This window comes from Cervus canadensis, chromosome 33, assembly GCF_019320065.1.
Source record: "Cervus canadensis isolate Bull #8, Minnesota chromosome 33, ASM1932006v1, whole genome shotgun sequence".
Lineage (NCBI taxonomy): Eukaryota > Metazoa > Chordata > Mammalia > Artiodactyla > Cervidae > Cervus > Cervus canadensis.
Genome location: NC_057418.1, coordinates 15,389,380 through 15,402,345, shown reverse-complemented (window position 1 = coordinate 15,402,345; position 12,966 = coordinate 15,389,380).

The following is a 12,966-nucleotide window of genomic DNA, read 5'->3' as shown; positions in this document are numbered from 1 at the left end:
TCATCATTTGTTTCTCTTTATAACACGGGGGGTCCAGGATAAAAAAAAAATAACATCTTTCATCTTTGAAAGTAAAAGTCTAAGGAAAAAAAAACAGTGTCTAAGGAAAAAGCAGAGTCTAAGGGAGATTCCATAATAAACACTTATTAACTGTTTTCTAACAACCTCTGTTTTCATATTAATCATTCTCTTTTCCCCAAGATGGACAGGAGAGATAAATTAACTGCACCCTTAATTTTAAAATGCAAACATCACCACAGAAACCTCCTTTTTGCATTCTTTATCCATGAGTGAGATCTCAGAATTAAAATATCTATTTTGAGGCCAACCGGTAACTATAAACTCCAGTGTAAACAAATCCTGCTTGGTGGGGAAAGATGGCAAGAATGAGCAGGAGTGGTATTTTGGAATGCCTGTTTCTTTCTTTCCAAACTTATACCAGGAAGACTAGCCAATTGTTTAGGTACACTATGTACCATTCAACATTTTGGACATGGACATGTTTAGGATAAGTTATACCAGAGTGATCCCTTTTCATTTTTATTTTCTGTGAAGTTTCAGGAAAAAAATTTCTTTCTTTTTTTTTTTTTTTTCAGTCATATTAAATAAGGTGTCAAAACTCTCTAAGGAATGTAAACCTTGGAAAGTATGGAAGGCCCCAGAGCCAACCCTAAACGTCTCACCATCTCCCCTCCTCCCAAGAAAAGTACAGCATTGCTTCCAGATTTGGTGGACTCTGCACTGCGGGACCCTCCTGAGAAGGTGGAAAGAAAAGAGTCAGAGTTTGAAGAAACGGCACTTGTGGGGTATTTGTAAGACTCAAAATGTTAGTCCTACTCTTAGAAGGAATAGAAACAAGCCATCATCCTTGCCACCATCAAGCAAGATCTCTGTTAAATTGGGTGAAAAGTGAAAGCGTTAGTTACTCAATCGTGTCTGACTCTGTGATCCCATGGACTATAGCCCACCAGGCTCCTCTGTCCATGGAATTCTCTAGGCAAGAATATTGTAGTGGGTTGCCATCGCCTTCTCCAGGGCATCTTCCTGACCCAGGGATCCAACTCGGGTCTCTTGCATTGCAGGCAGATCCTTTACCATCTAAGGCACCAGGGAAGCCTGTGGTGGGGTTTCAAGGCACAGTTGTGTAACGTAGAAGTCTTACTGCTTGCCTCTGTGCATTTCTGTCTGACTCAAGATGTAGAACAGGGTTGACAGGATGAAGCACGTGAGTCTCCTCAGCTCCCTTCCAGATCTTGATGGATGTCAGCAGTCAGGCTTGTCCTTTTTCTCAAGAGGCAGCCTCTTGCAATGTCAGCAAGTTCAAATCTGTGCTTTGCTACTTCCTAGTTCTGTGGCCTCGGATAAGTTATGGGAGGCTAACTGCTGGAACAAAGAGCCCCCAAGTTTCAGGGGCTGCACGCACAAGTAGTCTATTTTAAACTCACAGAAAGTTTTCCAGATTAGCAAGTGGCTTTCCTTTAAGCAACGATTTAGGGTAAGCTTGGTAAACTAAGGTCTGTGACTGAATTTGGCCTGCTGCACATCTTTTGTACAACCAATTAGCTAAGAACAGTTCTTACATTTTCTTTCATTTTTTTCCAATCTTATTTATTTTAGACTGAAGGAAAATTGCTTCACAATATTGTTTTGGCCTCTGCCATATATCAGCATGAGTCAGTCATGTTTTTAAATTACCGCATTTTAAGTGTTTATAGATGTAAATAGCTACATAATATCTGCAGTTCTGTGCTTCTTGGTCCTCAAAGGTATTCACTTTTTGGTATTTTACAGAAAAAGTCTGTTATTCCTCGATTTAGGGCCCAAAGCTCCATCTAACTCATGGCTTCACCATCTTCAACAGGAAGCTTCCAGAGCCCATTCATTACACAAGAAGGATGGATGGTACTTGGGAGAATTTAATGAGCCAGGCCGAGAAGTGCTGTGCGCCATTCCCCAGCCATGTTCTCGCAGCCAGAACTCAGACACTTGGCCACACCTAGCCTCAAAAGAGGCTGAAAAATGTAACCCAGCTGCCTAACCAGGAAGCAAAAGAGAGGAGATGGATATTAGTTGGCTAGTCTCTGCCACAGCATATTACTTAACTTCTCTATGTCTCTGATTCAGCTTGTGTGAAATGGGAATAATAAAATTTTAAAGAGAATTGAATGAACAGGCCCTGGAATAACACAAATGCTGTGTAAGCGTTTGCTGTTATTTCTCTCTGCCTGCAGGTGAGAAATCTTGATTTCCTTCTAGACATCTACTGTCTGGAATATACAATCAATCACATCAATGTCCTATTGATCCATAATACTCTCAGATGTGTCCTCTTCTCTCATATGCCACTGTTTTAAAATGTAGTTTACTGTTATTAAGGTTCAGCAAGGCCAGAGGATCGGGAGACAATTGCCATTGAAAAGATTAGCTTGCTATACTCACAGAAGAGGGGCATCCCACTGCATGTGGAGGCCACACAGGGAAGCTCCAGGGTTTGTCAGGAGGCAGAGGAGAGAGGATTGAACATGGTGGAAGCCTTTATTGTGGTTTCCACTGGAAGGAATGGGCAAGGCAGCGTAAGCAGGTTTAGGATTAGCTAGTTGCAGAATCTCAGTGGGCCCTGGGGCTATCTGGTTGTATGGTACCCGGCCTTGGGGTGACTAGGGTAGGTGGATACTGGCCCAGACTGTAAGAGCTTGATTTCAAAAAAAAAAAAAAAGACAATTGGGGACATTGGCTCTGAACAGTTTGGTTTTCATATAAAGCTATGCTTGAAGGCCAGTTGTTGACAATCTCTAGGAATTAGCTAGTCCTGGGAAGAGCAGCCCCCCCCAGGATCAACCAGCACCAGATGCCCAAGTATCAGAATATAGAAAGTGAAAAGACCTGGTTAACACAGCCTCTGTCTCAAACTGGATGGCTTGCAATGCTCTTCCATCTCTCTTACCCGTGTGAATAAGCCTCTCTCCCTCAGGCTGAGTGACCTTCTGAAAGCCTACATTGTACCACCGGACAGCTTAAAATGATGCAGGAGTTTCCCAATGCCCTTGGAAGGAAGGTCAAGGTCATTGTCACTGCCGTAGTGCCCTAGTGTGCAGACCCCTCTTCTGGTCTCTTCCCCTGGGCTCTGCTCGGGCAGACCGGCACATCCGTTTCCCCGGTGTTCCTGTTCCTCCATCTACTGGGCCTTTGCACCTGCTCTACTTTCTGCCCCTAAAGCTATTCCTTGCTCTGTGGCTTCCCCTCTGTCTCTATTCAATACGTACTTCAAATTTCATTCCAGATTCACTTCCTTAGAAAAATGCGTGATCTTCCAGACATATACATACATTGTGTGATTAATTTCTTGGGTGCAAAGTGGCAAAGTTGATAAATATTAACCTTTGGAATTTGACTAAATGGATTCAAATCCCACCTTCATCACCTCTCCCCTGTTGGACCTTAAATACGTTATTTAATCGCTCTAAACTCAGTTTCCCCTCTCATGGCATAGTGATAACAATAGGAACATTCTCCTGGGCTTCTTGGTAGGATTAAGATAATACATCTATAATGTTTAATCATCTCTAAGACTTAGACGTTTCATATTAAAATTTCCTATTAAGCCTCAGAATTCTTTGTAACCTACAGTTCTTGGCAGCCACTACCAATTAGTCAGGACTCAAATTGAGACCATTTTCATATCCCTGATTAAGAGAATGGTTTGTTAATTAGTATCAATCACTTCAGAAGGTTAATATAAGCTAATTAATAATTTAGATACTGTTATGGAAATGACATTTGCTCACCATGGGCACCAAAATGGTTTTTTTTTTTTTGCTTATCTATCATGACATATAAATTATCCTTTTTTTTATTAACTGAGTTCTGCATATTGAGAATACAGAGAAAATAAACATAACATATGATGAGAACAAATATAAGGGCATCATTATTAACTTGCCTTTTCTCACTTTATGCAGATGAAATTTCATTTTGACCCTTGAATTCCTTCTAATAAAGTCTTACTTCTGTTAGGGTGAAAGAGTGAGGTGTGATGTATGTGTTCATGCTTGAGTTTGTGCTAAGTCGCTTCAGTCATGTCCAACTCTTTGCGACCCCATGGACTGGAGCCGGGGGTCTGTCCATGGGGATTCTGTAGGCAAGAATACTGGAGTGGGTTGCCATGCCCTCCTCCAGGGAATCTTTCTGACCCAGGGATCAAACCCATGTCTCATGCGGCCCCTGGATTGCAGGCGGATTCTTTACAGCCACCAGGGAAGCCTGAATGTATTCATATATCAGTACAAAGATTAGATTTGATCAACGGTTGCCCAGAGCTAGGAGTGAAGGAAAGGCCTAACTTCAAAGGGTCACGAAGGCATTTTTGGAGGAGACTGAGTGGTTCTATACCTTTATTGCCCTGCTGCTGGTGCTGTTTCTCATTTGTGTCTGACTCTTTTGTGACCCTATGGACTGTAGCCTGCCAGGCTCCTCTGACCATGGAATTTTCCCAGCAAGAATATTGGAAATGATTGCCATTTCCAATTGCAGAGAATCTTCTGGACCCAGGGATCGAAACTTTGTCTCTTGAACCTCCTGCACGGGCAGGTAGATTCTTTACCACTGTGCCACCCGGGAAGCCCATTGTTTATGGTAATGGTTATACAACTATTAAGACATGCATTTGTTAAAATTCGTGGTTTTATACATTAAAAAGGCAAATTTTACTCCATACAAATTATATCATAATTTTTTTAAAAAAGAAGGACTGGCTTGACATTTCAGTGTTTTCTTAAGCTTAGGAAATGTTAAACATCCCATTATGGAGGAGACCAAGAGTAGTATATTTGTTTCCTCACAAAATCATGATCCAATGATAATTTCAAATTTTAAAACTGACTACAAATACAAAATAGCTCAGTTATAGGTAGGTAAGTGTTGTCCTTGCCATGGAGACAGTATGGGATGCTGCCTAGTGAGTAGCAGGGGGGTGAAATGCGCAGGACATAGCACCTAAAGAAGACCTCCCAGAGGCTGCACTTTTACCTAACTGCATGGAACTGGAAAAGTCTAGACTTTTTTGTAAAAACAGTGAGAACCCCTTTACATTGGTACAACTACTGCGATGTGAAGACTCGTAAGAAGGTGCAAATTGACTCATCACTAGGTGATCACTACACACAGAGTGCATGCTTTCAATACTGAAATGATTTACAGCCTGCTAATTAAAGCATGCTGAAATTGGAATTTTGCTTTTATTTTTGATGGGTAGAAGCAGGTTTTGTTATAATAGCTTGGCCCTTACCCCTAGGGAATGTATGGAGTGAATGCCTTCTACAGAAACACATGGCTTCTTGAGAAGTATGAATCATCAGTTGAACCATAGGTATGGGAAAAAAACCAAAACCCTCCCAAACTAAATCAAAATGTTAAAAGTTGGTACTTATCCTGAGGCAAATGCTGTCATTGTTATTTCTAAGGTTGTTTCTGTTCCATCAAGGAGACCTTACCTCTGACAATCATGAGCTCTTTTTCTGGTTAAAAATAAGAGATCTTTTTTAATGTTTGAAGGTGCAACATCAGCCCCCTCTCTCCAGTTTCCCTTGAGCGATCTGCTTATGAGCTATTGACAGGTTATTTCTTACATTTGTTAAAAATTTATGGGCGCTTTACTAGTTTCCAGGTATTATACTAGATATTTGGAATTGAAGGACCTGTTACCAAGAGATTTTCTTACTACTACGCCTATCAGATTTTTTACATTAACTAGGTCAGCCGAATTTAATTTTTGGATGGAAAGAATAACTTTAAAAATCTTTCTCTTTATCCACTAGAATTTCTGTTAACTCCTCTGTTATAACAATCTATATTTGATACTCATCTGTAACATTATAATATTTGTCATTGAAATTCTTGTCACAAACTAGAAAAGCCTATGTAACATGAATGAAAAACAAATTACTAATAAGTGAAGAGTTTTACTTTTAAAGCTTTGGGTGCTATAGGGACTTAAACATTTATCCATTTACTCAAAACTATTTTCTTTAGGAACAGTTACCATATGCCAGGCATATAACTTACATTTAATTTACCATATGCTAGGCAGTGTTTTAGATATCAGAGTTAGAGGAGTAAACAGGATGGACGAGGTGACTGCCCTTCTCAAATGTATGTCCCAGTGAGGTGCAATAAACAAGTAAAGGAGTGAGTAACCATGGTTCGGTTCAGAGAGAAAAGGGAAATAGAGCGACATGACTGAAGATGGGCTCCTTCAGGAAGAGGTACGCTGAGGAAGTGACATCTGATAAAAACACCTGAGCCATGAGAGGGTGTGGCCGTGTGAAGAGCGGGGAGGAGCTTTCAGGTGAAGAGTGTGCAAGTGTGAAGTTCTATGGAGAGCATGCACTGGAACTCTCTTTTTTTATTAAAATTTTTAATTAAAAATTTTTTTAAATTGGAGGATGACTGCTTTACGTTGTGTTTACAATAGCTTCTGCTGGACAACAATGTGAATCAGCTGTATGTCTCCATATATCCCCTCCCACCTGAACCTCCTTCCGCCCCCCACCCCGTCCCACCCCTCTAGTTCATCACAGTACCGAGCTGAGTTCCCTGCAGCAGCTTCCTACTAGCTGTTGGTTTTACACGTGGTAATGTACTTATGCTTCAGCGATACTCTCTCAATTTGCCCCACCTTCTCTTTCCCCTGCTGTGTCCGCAAGCCAGTTCTCTATGTCTGCATCTCTATTCTTGCCCTGCAAAGAGGTTCATCTGTGCCATTTTCTAGATTCCATATATATGAGTTAATAGACAATATTTTTCACTTTCTGACTTGGACTCCTCTAGAAGCTTCTAGGAGCTGCTTCCTGCCCAGAAGGCCAAGTGAGGAAAGTCAGATTCATCCTGAGTGCAAGGGAAACTATTTTGGACACAATTTCAAATTTACAGGAAATTCAGGTTAAGAAGTTCAAGGAATATGCATTTCACTCATTTATTATCGGCATTTTGCTCAATTTCCTTCCTTTATTATTGATTATCTCTCTCCTTCTCAAAAGCATTTTTTATTTGAAGTATTTGAGAGAAAATTTCATACATCATGGCTCTAAAATGCAGCAATGTGTATTTCCCAACAAAATGGCTATTCCCTGTTGTGAGGACTAATTTTAGGTGTCAACGTGACTCAGTCATGGGGTGCTCAGATATTTGATCAAACATGATTCTGGGTGTTTTGGGGACAGTGTTTTGCATGAGATTAATATTTAAGTTAACAGATGGCATAAAGCAAATGGCCCTCTCTAGTGTTGGTGGTCCTCATCCAATCAGTTAAGGCCTCTATAGAAAAGAAAATGACTGACTCTCCCCAGAGTAAGAGAGAAGTTTTCCTGCCTGATGGACTTTAAATTGGAACATTTTCCTGCTTTTAGACTCACACTGAACCATTGGTTCTCCCCGGGTCTTAAGCCTTTGGATTGGAACCTCATCAGCTCTTCTGGGTTTTCAGCTTGCTGACTTGCTCTACAGATCTTGGGAATTGCCAGCTTTCATAATTGTGTGAATAAATTCCTTATCTATTTATCAGCTATGTATCTCCTATTAGTTTTTTTTTTCTGAAGAATCTTGACTAATTCTCCATACAGAAAAGACTCTGATGCTGGGAAAGATTGAGGGCAGGAGGAGAAGGGGACGACAGAGAATGAGATGGTTGGATGGCATCACAGACACAATGGACATGAGTCTGAGTAAACTCCGGGAGTTGGTGATGGACAGGGAGGCCTGGCATGCTGCAGTCCATGGGGTTGCAAAGAATCGGACACGACTGAGCGACTGAACTGAGCTGAACAACAAAATAGTTATCAACTTAAGTAAAGTTTAGCATTAATATAGTACATTTATCCTAACTACCATCTGTATTCCAACTGCATTAGTAAAGTCAGTGATAACATATTATTGCATATTTTCTCTTCCAATACAGAATCCAGTCTAGGATCACATATGTACTCAGTTTTTGCATCTTAATTCCTTTGATTTGTAACACTTCTTCAGCCTTTGTTCTGCTTTTATAACTACTGACAGGTTTGAAGCAGGCATTCTCCCAAACTCTGTCCTCATCCCTACCCCAACCACCCCTTTTTTAATAGATCAATCCCCATTTTGAGGTTTGTCTAACATTTCCTCATTATTAGATTCAGGTTAAACATTCTTAGCAGGAATGTCACAGAACTGATGCTGGCTCTTCTCAGAATATCCTATCTAAAGACACTCAATGTCCATCTGCCTTGTTCATGATATTAATTTTAATCACTCAGTCAAGGTGTTATCCAGTTTTCCGTTGTATAGTTATGTTTTCTGCTTGCTATTAACAAGCAATCATGCAGATATACTGATCCTTTTTTTTTTAATTATTTATTTTAACTGGAGGCTAATTACTTTACAATATGTAGTGGTTTTTGCCATACATTGACATGAATGTCAATGGGTGTATCCTTATCAAAATTTATTCCCTAGATTTATCCTTTCTTGATGATCCTTGCCTGAATTTCTTTTTACTGCAATGTTTTCAAAATGACGGTTTTCCATATCCAGAACTCATCTTACATTTATAGCATTCTACTGTTAGTAGAAGCCTCCCCGTCTCCTTTATTCCTTGATTCATGGTTTATCATCAGTATGGACTTGTGGATTCCTATTGTTTAATGGTTTATGGTTAATTACTGCACTGAATTATTTTATTATTTCTCAAATTGTCCCGGGGAAGTTCCTTCAAATTTTTCACTTTGTTCTTGTGACAAGTCTTTGTCATTTTGAGGCAACATGTCCTTAATCTTTCATGTAAAGAGAAAATTTGTATTTATTTCCCTTACCCAGTCCAGTAAACAATCATTTCTCTGAGATCCCTGATTCCTTTGCCTGGGGGTGGTGTCAGAAGTCAAGTTCTAGCTAGGAAATGTGATCGTTTTGCTACTGCGAGTGTCATTGCTCCCAAGGTTCTTTTAGCAGAAAGAACCAGGAAATGTGTGTATTTGTCCAAATCCATGCATGCATACAATACATACATATATTCAAACACGAACACATTTTAGAAATCACAAGTCCGCATCAAAATCTCCAGATCTCCAGTTTCTCAAGATCTCTCCTGCCTTTATCAGGGTAATAATAAGAGGTCAAAATATCTTTCTATGTTTCTGCAGACAACTCCAGAGACAGTGTCCTCCAGGGCAAGCGTGGAAGCAGGGAGACCGATTAGGAGCCATCGCAGCAGATCAGGGAACAAATGATGGTGACTTGGACTAGGTTTAGGGAGGAATAGTCAGACTTCTATCTATATATATATTTTAATTATTTATTTACGTTTGGCTGTGCTGGGTCTTCATTGCTGTGCAGGTTTTCTCTAGTTGTGGCAAGCGGTACACAGGCTTTTGTTGCAGTACACAGGCTTCTCAATGCGGTGGTTTCTCTTGTTGCAGAGCATGGGCACACTGGACTTCAGTAGTTGTGGCTCCCGGGCTTCAGATCACAGGATCAGTAGTTGGGACACATGGGCTTAGTTGTTCCATGGCATGTGGGATCTTCCCGGATCAAGGATCAAACCTGTGTCTCCTGCATTGGCAGAAGGATTCTTTACTGCTAAGCCACCAGAGAAGCCCCAGACTTCTTCTAAAGGTGTAGGTTGTGCTGTAAGGACGCACTGTGCCAGCAGAGAAATGGAAAGGAACCATGAATTACTCTGAGAGGTTTAATCTCAGCTGTGGATATGATTTAATAGGCTCAGCAGCATTGATCTGACACTTAAAGAGTAGAAAAATGGCCTTCATTAGTAGATCCATACAGGATGCGGAAGTGAGAACACATCTCTATGGCCAAAGAAGTCCCCTCAAACCTTGAGTCTATCATCAGTGGGAAGATATTTTAAAAAGCTAACATTAAAATACCTCCTTTACCCACTTCAGGAAAATGTTTGGAATACAGGAATCCTGGAGGGAGTTGCTGTGTGACAGGGAAATATGCTGATATTCCCAATATGAAGAAGTTCCACAAGCAAAGCAAGAAAACCAGCCTGCTTCCCAGATATTCCTTCAGTTTATTTTATTTTTTAATTTATTTTATTGCGGTAGTGGTAAAGAACCCACCTGCCAATGCAGGAGATGTAAGAGATGAGGGTTCAATTCCAGCACTGGGAAGATCCCCTGAAGGAGGGCATGGCAACCCACTCCAGTATTTTTGCTTGGAGAACCCCATGGACGGAGGAGCCTGGCAGGCTATAGTCCATAGCGTAGTAAAGAATTACACAAGAGGAAAGCGACATAGCACACACATACTAAAGCACTTAAGCACTTAACATGAGATTTACCATCTTCACAAATTCTAGTGAACAACAATACAGTATTGTGCCTTGGTACAATGTTATACAGCAGATTGCTAAATAATTCCATAACATCAGAACACACTCAGTGTACAATCCAAAGAGATTGCAAAGAAAGCAGATGTTGCATTGTCCACTGTTTCAACAGTTGTATCTCCTGAGTATGACAGTCCTGTGGGACCCAAGAACATATCCTCCAAGAACATAGCTATTTTCATTTCTTGTGTTTCCCTTCAAGCCACATTGACAAACACACAGGTTCTACAGTGAAGTCATCATTGCATGCTTTATGATATGTTTAACCCTCATTTTCTGCCTTTATATTTATTGAACACTGTTATAGAGGCACTTTAATTTTCTGAATATCCCGTTTGAGACATTTTGTGTCATCTTTTCATAATGTAGATACTCACTCCTGTCCCCATCCATCCTCCCAGCCCCGCCCCAACAATAACTCTCCAAAAAAAAGGTTCCCAGAATGCAATCATTCCAGCTCTTATCATCATGCTCTCCTTATTGCTTATACCCATCCTCCCTTCAGGGTGGGAATGTGTTTCAAGTCACAGAAAGAAAAATGATTAATAATTTATCTACTGATTCATTTGATCCTCTAACCAGACGCTGAGCTGTCAAATCTAAGCCTGCTTTCTTATCTGCAGAAGAAACCAAACACAGTTTGATCTGCTTCATTTACTGTGGGCACTGCTCCCATGAATGAAATTCCACAGCAATGGCCAGATAGGCACGTCAATGTCAGTTATCTCTACAAACACACCACAAGCCCAGGGAAGAATCCCAGCTATCCATGTTTCCCAGGTCCTGATAGGGAGTTCCAGTGGGTGATGACATCTGAAGAACGGCTTCTTGTCTGGTAGGTTTAGGACCGCCTACTCCTCCTCTCGTGCAAAATTCCAATGGTCTTTCTAAAACCCTCAACAGTGCAGAACCTTCTTATCTCTGAGCGCACTGGGGCCTGTGGAACCGGTACTTCCTGCGCTACAGGAAGAGGAAACTCAGCTCAGATGATTTATTAAAGATGTTTCATGCACAGCCTGTGCATCACTATGCCCCCTGATGTTCTACGTGGCTGTCGATCTCCTCTGCTTCCGGAAGCATTAAGGTCCAGGATGGACACACCAAGAAAACATCAAGAGAGATTCTTTGGGTGTAAAACAGACGCTGACATACTGACCTTCCATCACTTGAGAACCCTGATGGGGGTTTACTGATAGGAGGAGGAAGTTGAGGCAAAGGAAACAACACAAAACTTAAAGCCAATTGTTTTAAAACTGCAAAGTCTGTGGGAATGGGAGTTCATACTTGTTTTCCCATTATAGCCTGTTCCTTGCATGCTCCCCTCAATGCCCTTCCTCAGGAGGTGATATGTTTATATATACTTCACGAGGCAAAGGATTTTCATATTTATTCTGAGAGAATTCTACCAAACAGATCAAAAATTGAACCTCTAAATTCAAGATATCACACATGCATGGGAATAAAGAATAAATTTCTCACACTGGAGGAAAGACTGCAACTTGCAACTCACAGCCACTTTTTCTCGGCATTTTGTTAGCAATTTCCTGGTAGCAGTTCTCAGCGAGGTGTTACCTGGAATTCTGCCAAATCAGTCTTACGCAATTTGTTACAATGACTGTAGGTCACAATCTTTAACTGTTGGCAGCTGTTCTGGGCTTGCCCTCACTTGAGGAGCTCCAGTTAATCCAGTTTGGTACAATTCTTTTCTGCTTAGTTCTCAAAGATCCTCTTATACACTCTCTGAACCAGAAAAGTTAGTGAGCATGAGCTCACCCAAACCAGCCCTCACAGTGCTGAGAGCATTGATTTCCAAGAGCTGAAGGAATCTTTCGAGAGCTCTTCACATATCTCTTTCCAGTCTCAAAAGAATTTTCAATGGATCTGTGAAAATAAAAGGAATGTAACAGATACCAACATACTGTCAAGCCTTAGCTGACCTGCTTCTGTAACTGCATATATTAGTCCATTTGTGCTGTGTGCTCAGTCGCTTTGGTTGTGTCCAGCTCTTTGCGGCCCCATGGACTGCAGCCCGCCAGGCTTCTCTGTCCCTGGGATTCTCCAGGCAAGAATACTGGAATGGGTTTCCATCTCCTGCTCCAGGCGATCTTTCCGACCCAGGGATCGAACCTGCGTGTCCTGCTGCTCCTGCACTGCAGGTGGAAGTTTTACTGCTGGGCCACCGGGGAAGCCATTATCTGCTTGGGGTGCTATAATTGTATATCATAGACTGAGTGGCTCAAACCACAGACACTTATTTCTCATGCTTCTGGAGGCTAGGACGTCCAAGATCAAGGTTCCAACTGATTCTGTTCCTGGTAAAAAGCCTCATCCAGGCTTGCAGAGGCTGTCTTCTCACTGTGTGTTTACAGTATCCGGTAGACCAAGAGCTCTGACATCTCCTCCTCTTCTTACAGAAGTCGCTAATCCCATTGTGAGAGCCCTACCCTCATGACTTTATCTAAACCTAAATATCTTCTAAAGGATCCATCTGCACATACCATCACATTGGGGCTCGTGTTTTGCCACATGAACTTTGAGGAAAACACAAACATTCAGTCCATGACATTGTATGAGTAGAAGAAAATAAATCC